The sequence below is a fragment of the Manacus vitellinus genome, unplaced genomic scaffold (assembly GCF_001715985.3).
Source record: "Manacus vitellinus isolate BGI_N305 unplaced genomic scaffold, ASM171598v3 scaffold_64_pilon, whole genome shotgun sequence".
NCBI classification, from domain to species: domain Eukaryota; kingdom Metazoa; phylum Chordata; class Aves; order Passeriformes; family Pipridae; genus Manacus; species Manacus vitellinus.
The window spans coordinates 596978-603039 of record NW_021940718.1 but is presented as its reverse complement, the minus strand read 5'-3'; the positions used below and the strand labels follow the sequence as shown (position 1 = coordinate 603039).

Genomic DNA, 6062 nt, shown 5'->3' with positions numbered 1-6062 from the left:
TTTTGGGGGGGCTTCAACCCTCACCCTGATTTCATATTTTGGGAGGGCTCATCCAGCCCTCTGATGTCACATTTTGGGGGGGCTCAGCCACCACCTGATATCAAATTTTGGAGAGGGTTCAGCCCTCCTCCTCTTGTTACATTTTGGGGGGTTCAGCCAACCCTTCGATGCCATTTTTGGAGGGGGTTCAACCCTCACCCTAATTTCATATTTTGGGAGGGCTCATCCAACCCTCTGATGTCACATTTTGGGGGGGTTCATCAACCCCTCTGATGTCACATTTTGGGGGGGTTCATCAACCCCTCTGATGTCACATTTTGGGGGGGCTCAGCCACTGTCTGATATCAGATTTTGGAGGGGGTTCAGCCTTCCTCTTGTCACATTTTGGGGGGTTCAGCCAACCCTTCGATGCCATTTTTGGAGGGGGTTCAACCCTCACCTTGATTTTGTATTTTGGGAGGGCTCATCCAACCCTCCAATGTCCCATTTTGGGGGATTCCTCCACCCCTCCAATGTCCCATTTTGGGGGAGGTTCTGCAAACCCTCCAATGTCCCATTTTGGGGGTTCCTCCCCCCCTCCCATGTCCCATTTTGGGGGGTTTAGCCCCTCTTCCAATGTCCCATTTTGGGGGGGTTCTGCAAACCCTCCAATGCCCCATTTTGGGGGGTTCTGCAAACCCTCCAGTGTCCCATTTTGGGGGGTTCCTCCACCCCTCCAATGTCCCATTTGGGGGGTTCTACAAACTCTCCCATGTCCCATTTTGGGGGGTTCCTCCACCCCTCCAATGTCCTATTTTGGGGGGGGTTCTGCAAACCCTCCATGTCCCATTTTGGGGGGTTCAGCCCCTCTTCCAATGTCCCATTTTGGGGGGGTTCTACAAACCCTCCAATGTCTCATTTTGGGGGTTCAGCCCCTCTTCCAATGTCCCATTTTGGGGGGTTCCTCCCCCCCTCCACTGTCCCATTTTGGGGTGTTCCTCCCCCCCTCCACTGTCCCATTTTGGGGGGGTTCAACCCTCGCCCCGATGTCACTCTGGACCTGCACCTGTCCCTCTCCCTCGCCGGCCCCGTGCCCTGACAGGGCCAAAAATAACTTTTTGGCGAGCTCGTCCTTTGCCTAAATTAGTCATTAGGGTAGGTGGAAATGTCACCCCTTTTGACAATTCCCCCTGGGAAGGCTCAGAGGTGTGTGTGGATATAATTAAGTCGCCTTTTTTTCCTCCCTGTCTCTCCCTTCCATTCCTTTATTCCCCAATTCCCGTTTGATTATTTGAAACCAAGAAGGAAAATTTTCCTCTAAACTTCTGCTAGGGGGGAAAAAATAAAAAAAAGGGGGAGGAAACTTAATTTTAATTTATTTTTTTTTAATTCCTTTCAGTCAAGCTGTTGGGAGTGTGGAGAGGCTGAGCAGTGAATCCACCCAGACTGTCTCCCTTTGACTCTTTAGGAGGAACTTTTTGGAACAGTTCATTTTATATATGTTTATTTGACAAAGCCCTAAAATATTATATATCCAGTGAGTCTCCTCCTGCACAGTTTATTTAAGTCAAGTAAACCTTTTTAAGGTAAGTTCAATCAACCTGAGCTACTTTCTCACCCCGTGCTTTAATTTGAATTATTCCAGCTGCTTCTAAAATTGTCTCAGCAATACCAGGTGAAGGCAGAGCTACCATCAGCATTTTTTTTTCTCTCTCAGATGTAAACTCTGTAATATTTAAATAATATCTTGCCTTCAATCACCCAAATCATTGTGTGCCTTTATAAAATCACTCTGTGGCAGGACGAAAAGACCACTGTTAAAAGTATTAAAGGTTCCTTGTCCTGCAGCAGGTTGTAACTGTAAAAAAAATTTAGTAACACCAAAATTTAGGGGTTTGGGGTCCTGTTGGGTTTCTTTGCAGCTTTGGGGGCTGCAGAGCTGATCCTGGCCCCGTGTCCTTGTCCCAAGGGATGAGTGGGAAGCAGCTGGACCATGGGATGAGTTCCCTGTGCCCACAGCAGTGCAGAGCTGCTGCTTTAATTCTGATTTTTGGGTAGTACCTCCCTCACCTGCTCACTGGCTGGGAAGTGTTTTGCCTTGAGCTTTTCAGCTCTTGCAGTAAAAAATCCAAATATCCAGGATTTCCCCCCTAAGAATCCAAGGGAAGGGTTTTTAACTCCTAAAAATGCCCCCTCCCCAGGGCAGGGTGGGCACAGCTCCAGCCTCCCAAACTGTGCCTAATCCAGATCCAGACACCCTTTTGGGTGTGGGGGGCACATTTTTTGGAAGTTTTCCTATAAAAATATAGATATTCAGATGTTCCCTTAGCAACAGGGTTTCTCTAGGATCCTACAGAACATTTTGGTGCAAATGGCACCTCCTTTGTCCCATTATCCCCTTATTAATCCCCCCAGTATTTTATGGATACTTTTCCTGAAATTATGCAACCATTTAACAACATCAGCTTTTATTCAGAGCTGCTCCCAAGCTGTTAATTGTTTAAATTCACCTTGAATTTTTCTCTTTCAGACCTGAGGAAAGTGTCTGTGGCCTAAACCCTCCTTTGTCTCGCCCCAGCTGTGCCCGTTGGGCTAAAAATAATTAAAAAAAGAGGTTTATTTTTCTCTACAAAGCTGTTTTCTGCTCCTCAACCACGAGGCCAAGGCCCAGGGCTTTGACCATGAATAAACAAGAGCTGCAAATTAGGAAATTATTAACTGCCAGAGGTCAAGATTCTGGAGGTCTTGCAAGTGAAGTGGTGGAAGGCAAGAAAAGAAATCGGGTTTAAAGGTAGAACCTGATAAATTTGTGGCTGGGAACAGAGCAAATGAGCTTTTCCAGTCTTAATTCTGGGTGATTCCACTTATTTTTTATGGTCAATATTAATGGACAATTGGTTGTTCCCAGAGAAACCACTTGTAATTACACTTTCACCATCTTTTCCAAGGTAAAGTGGTAATTCCAGAGGAATTTGGAGCTTGGATTCTTGGATTGGAGTGAGCCCTGACTCCCAGGGAAGCTGCATTTCCAGAAGCTTCCCAACATTTCCAGTGGGGAGTCCCCACATCAACCTCTCAGCTGGGAAAAAAAATGGGAAAAACTGCCCTAAAATCACCTCCCTGCTCGACATTTTGATGCCCTTTTATTGCTTTTCCCTCCCATCCCTGAGCTAGGAAAGTGTCTGGGTTAAGAAACCAGATTCCAGGGATTATTTTGCCACTTTTGGAGAGGGAAAAAAAACCCCAGGAGGCTCCAAAGTTGTGTTGGAGTCCTAAAGGGACACCGGGCTCTGGTCACCTCTGCTCCAGTTCTTCACACTGGAGACCTGCTCATCCAAATATTTTTGGAACATGCTGCCCTCAGGAGTGAAGTTTGGGCTCTGCCCAGCTGGATTTGCCAGGGGGAAACACGGTTCAGGATTCCAGGTGGGGTTTTTATCCCTGGAAAATATAAACAATGGATTTCCAGTGCAGGGAGCAGACAATAACTGTGGCAGGATCTGGCTGAGCTGTTTGGGATCAGGGAATTCCAGAGCATCCTCCCACTGTCTCCACAAGGAATTATAACACACTGTTTCTTCTCAAAACAGGAGGGATGAAGGACAGGAGGCACATTTATTGCTGTGGTGTGTGTTTTGTTTTTAATCTCACAGCTGCAAATCTCATTCCTGTCAAGCACAAAAGCTCTTTTTTTGGTTTAAAATCTCCTTTTTAAACCTTTTTTGCCCCTCACCGCTCCAAATCTCATTCCTGTCAAGTGCAAACCTCATTTTCCCTGGGTGTAAAATCTCCTTTTTAAACCTTTTTTCCCCCCCTCACTGCCCCTGTGGACATTCCTGCCTCTCCCTGAGGTTGGTTTTAAGCTCCTTGCCGTGGTTTTTTTGCCCTCAGCCCCCTCTCCCTGCTCGTGCCCCCAAACATCCCGGGAGGGGAGAGGTGGCATTCACCCACATAGCTCGAATTCCCAAATTCCTGACTGTTCCCTTTGGAGGTGCCATGTGCCTGCCTGTTTTTGGAGCTCACATTCCAGCTGCCTCCTGGCTCCTTCCCTCCTCAGTGACACTAATGGTGACACTTCCACTCCCCAGACACCCCAAACTTCCCCCAAACCGTAAAAACACAATTTATGCAAACAACACACGTTCAGAAACGCTTTTTTTTTGGGGTGAGTTACATTTTGGGCACCTCAAACTTCCTTTTTTTTGGGGCTTGTTTATCCCCCAGCTGCGTTATCTGCCCGACACTTTACTCACACAAATGCCATTCACCACCGGGCCTGAATCAAAGACAGGGAATGTTCCCTCTCTCCCCACGTTATTTTTAGGATACTAATGTTTACTAAAAGGGAATATTAATCTTCTTTGTTAAAAAAGGGAGCTAAATTTAGCAGGAGGCAGTTGAAGAACCGTGGAGCCACCGGGGTGGTGTTGCCCTGGGATGGTTTTTGGGTGCCCACTGACCTTTCTGCTGCCCAATGTGACTCATCCCTCCTGCAGCTTTCATTCCCAGATTTAAATCCCTCACTAATCATAAGACATTGTTGATGGCCCCAAGGTTAGGCCAAGGTTCCTTGTCAGAGGCAAGGAATGAGAGTCATTTTCACTCAGAAACATTGAAATTTGGGGTTTTTTATTCTTTCCAGAACGTTGGGTGGCTCCTTCTCCGAGGCCTGGGGAGGTTCCTGAACCCTCCCTGGAGGAAGGTGGATTTTAATTGGAAAGAAAAATAGGAGAACATCATGAGAGCAGCACTTTGTGAACCTCCAGCAGCTCACAGTGAGGAAAATTTGGGTAGTGGAATAAGAAAGTTAATTAATGTGATGTTGGGGTGTCCTGTGCAGGGGTGAAGTTGAACTGGATGATCCCTGTGGGTTCCTTCCGACTCAGGATATTCCAAGATTCCATGAAAAGCCTGAATGAAGAACAAGAGGGTGAAGGGAATAAAAGGAGCAGATTAATCTGAAGGGAGAGGGAAGGGAAAAGTGGAGCCCAGGGGCAGCCAGCTGGTTAGGGAGGAATTCCAACCAGAGATGGAGGAATCCTTCTGGATTCTCAGTTCCCAAAATATCAGATTACACAGGTGTTTCACTCCCCACACTGCTCTTCCCAAACTTTTCCTCCCTGGAGCCCTTTGGAGCTGGTGACTGTGATGCTCCAAGAAAGGCCCTTCCCTCGAGTCCAGTGGAATTTTGTGTCATGGAATTCGTGCCTAGAGAGGCAAAAATGGGTAAAATATGCAAGAAATGCCCTATTTGGGGATCTGTGTGGTGCCAGGTAACCACTGCAGTAATTCCAGGGATAAATCTTTACAAAGATGCCAGAAATGTCCAGTGTCACTGGACAGCTGGAATGTGTTTGTGGATGTTTGACATTAAATTATATTGCTGTAAATTAAAGTAGCAAAGAATTAAAAGCATTTTTAAAGAGTAACAGAATTCCAATTTTTTATCTCTCTGGTTTATATTCCAGGAGAGGAAATGTCTAATTTTACTCCTCACTTTTGGCCAGTGTGGGCTGTGCTGATGGATGAGAGGAGAGGGAGCAGGAAAATGAAGGAGGAGAAGGAATAAAACATGGAATAAGTGCTGAGGTTTTTCCCAGCAAACACACAGGGAAGGAGCTGAGCTGGGAAACGTGTTGTCAGCATGACATGATCCATCCAACATTCCCAAATATTCCCAGGTAGGTTTGACAGGCTCTTCCAAAGCAGCCTGAAGAGGGAACAGAGAGACAGCAGAGGGAACTTTCCCTTCTCCTGCTGTCAAAATTCCTGGTTGGAGGTTTCCCTGGCCCTTGTGCCTCTGGAATTCCCAGCCCACCATCCTCCCACTGCACCTGCCCCTTTGGAGACACTCCCTGTCCCAGGGGGAATTCCTGAGGGGAAGGATTCCAAGGAGAAGCCCTTTGGGTTGTTGGAGCTCCAAAAAAAAAGGAGCCTCAAGAGAGGAAATAATTCCTCTGGGATGGGGGAGAGGAAAGGAAACCACAGGATTCCTGTTTCTCACCCACAGGAGGTGCATTCCTGGATAAATTATCACTTTTACACCTTCCTACCAATTCTAAATGTTACCAATAATCTTTCTG

At 46.8% G+C, this 6062-nt stretch overlaps 1 long non-coding RNA gene across 1 annotated transcript in view; it reads left to right on the top strand.

Annotated features, from left to right (window-relative positions):
• Positions 1–6062, top strand: part of LOC108641490 — an 8513-nt gene that overhangs the window by 1961 nt on the left and 490 nt on the right. Inside the window, exons 2-3 of the long non-coding RNA XR_001922022.3 lie at positions 1379–1565; positions 5448–5660. This is a non-coding gene — a long non-coding RNA (uncharacterized LOC108641490). The remainder of the gene's footprint in view (positions 1–1378; positions 1566–5447; positions 5661–6062) is intronic.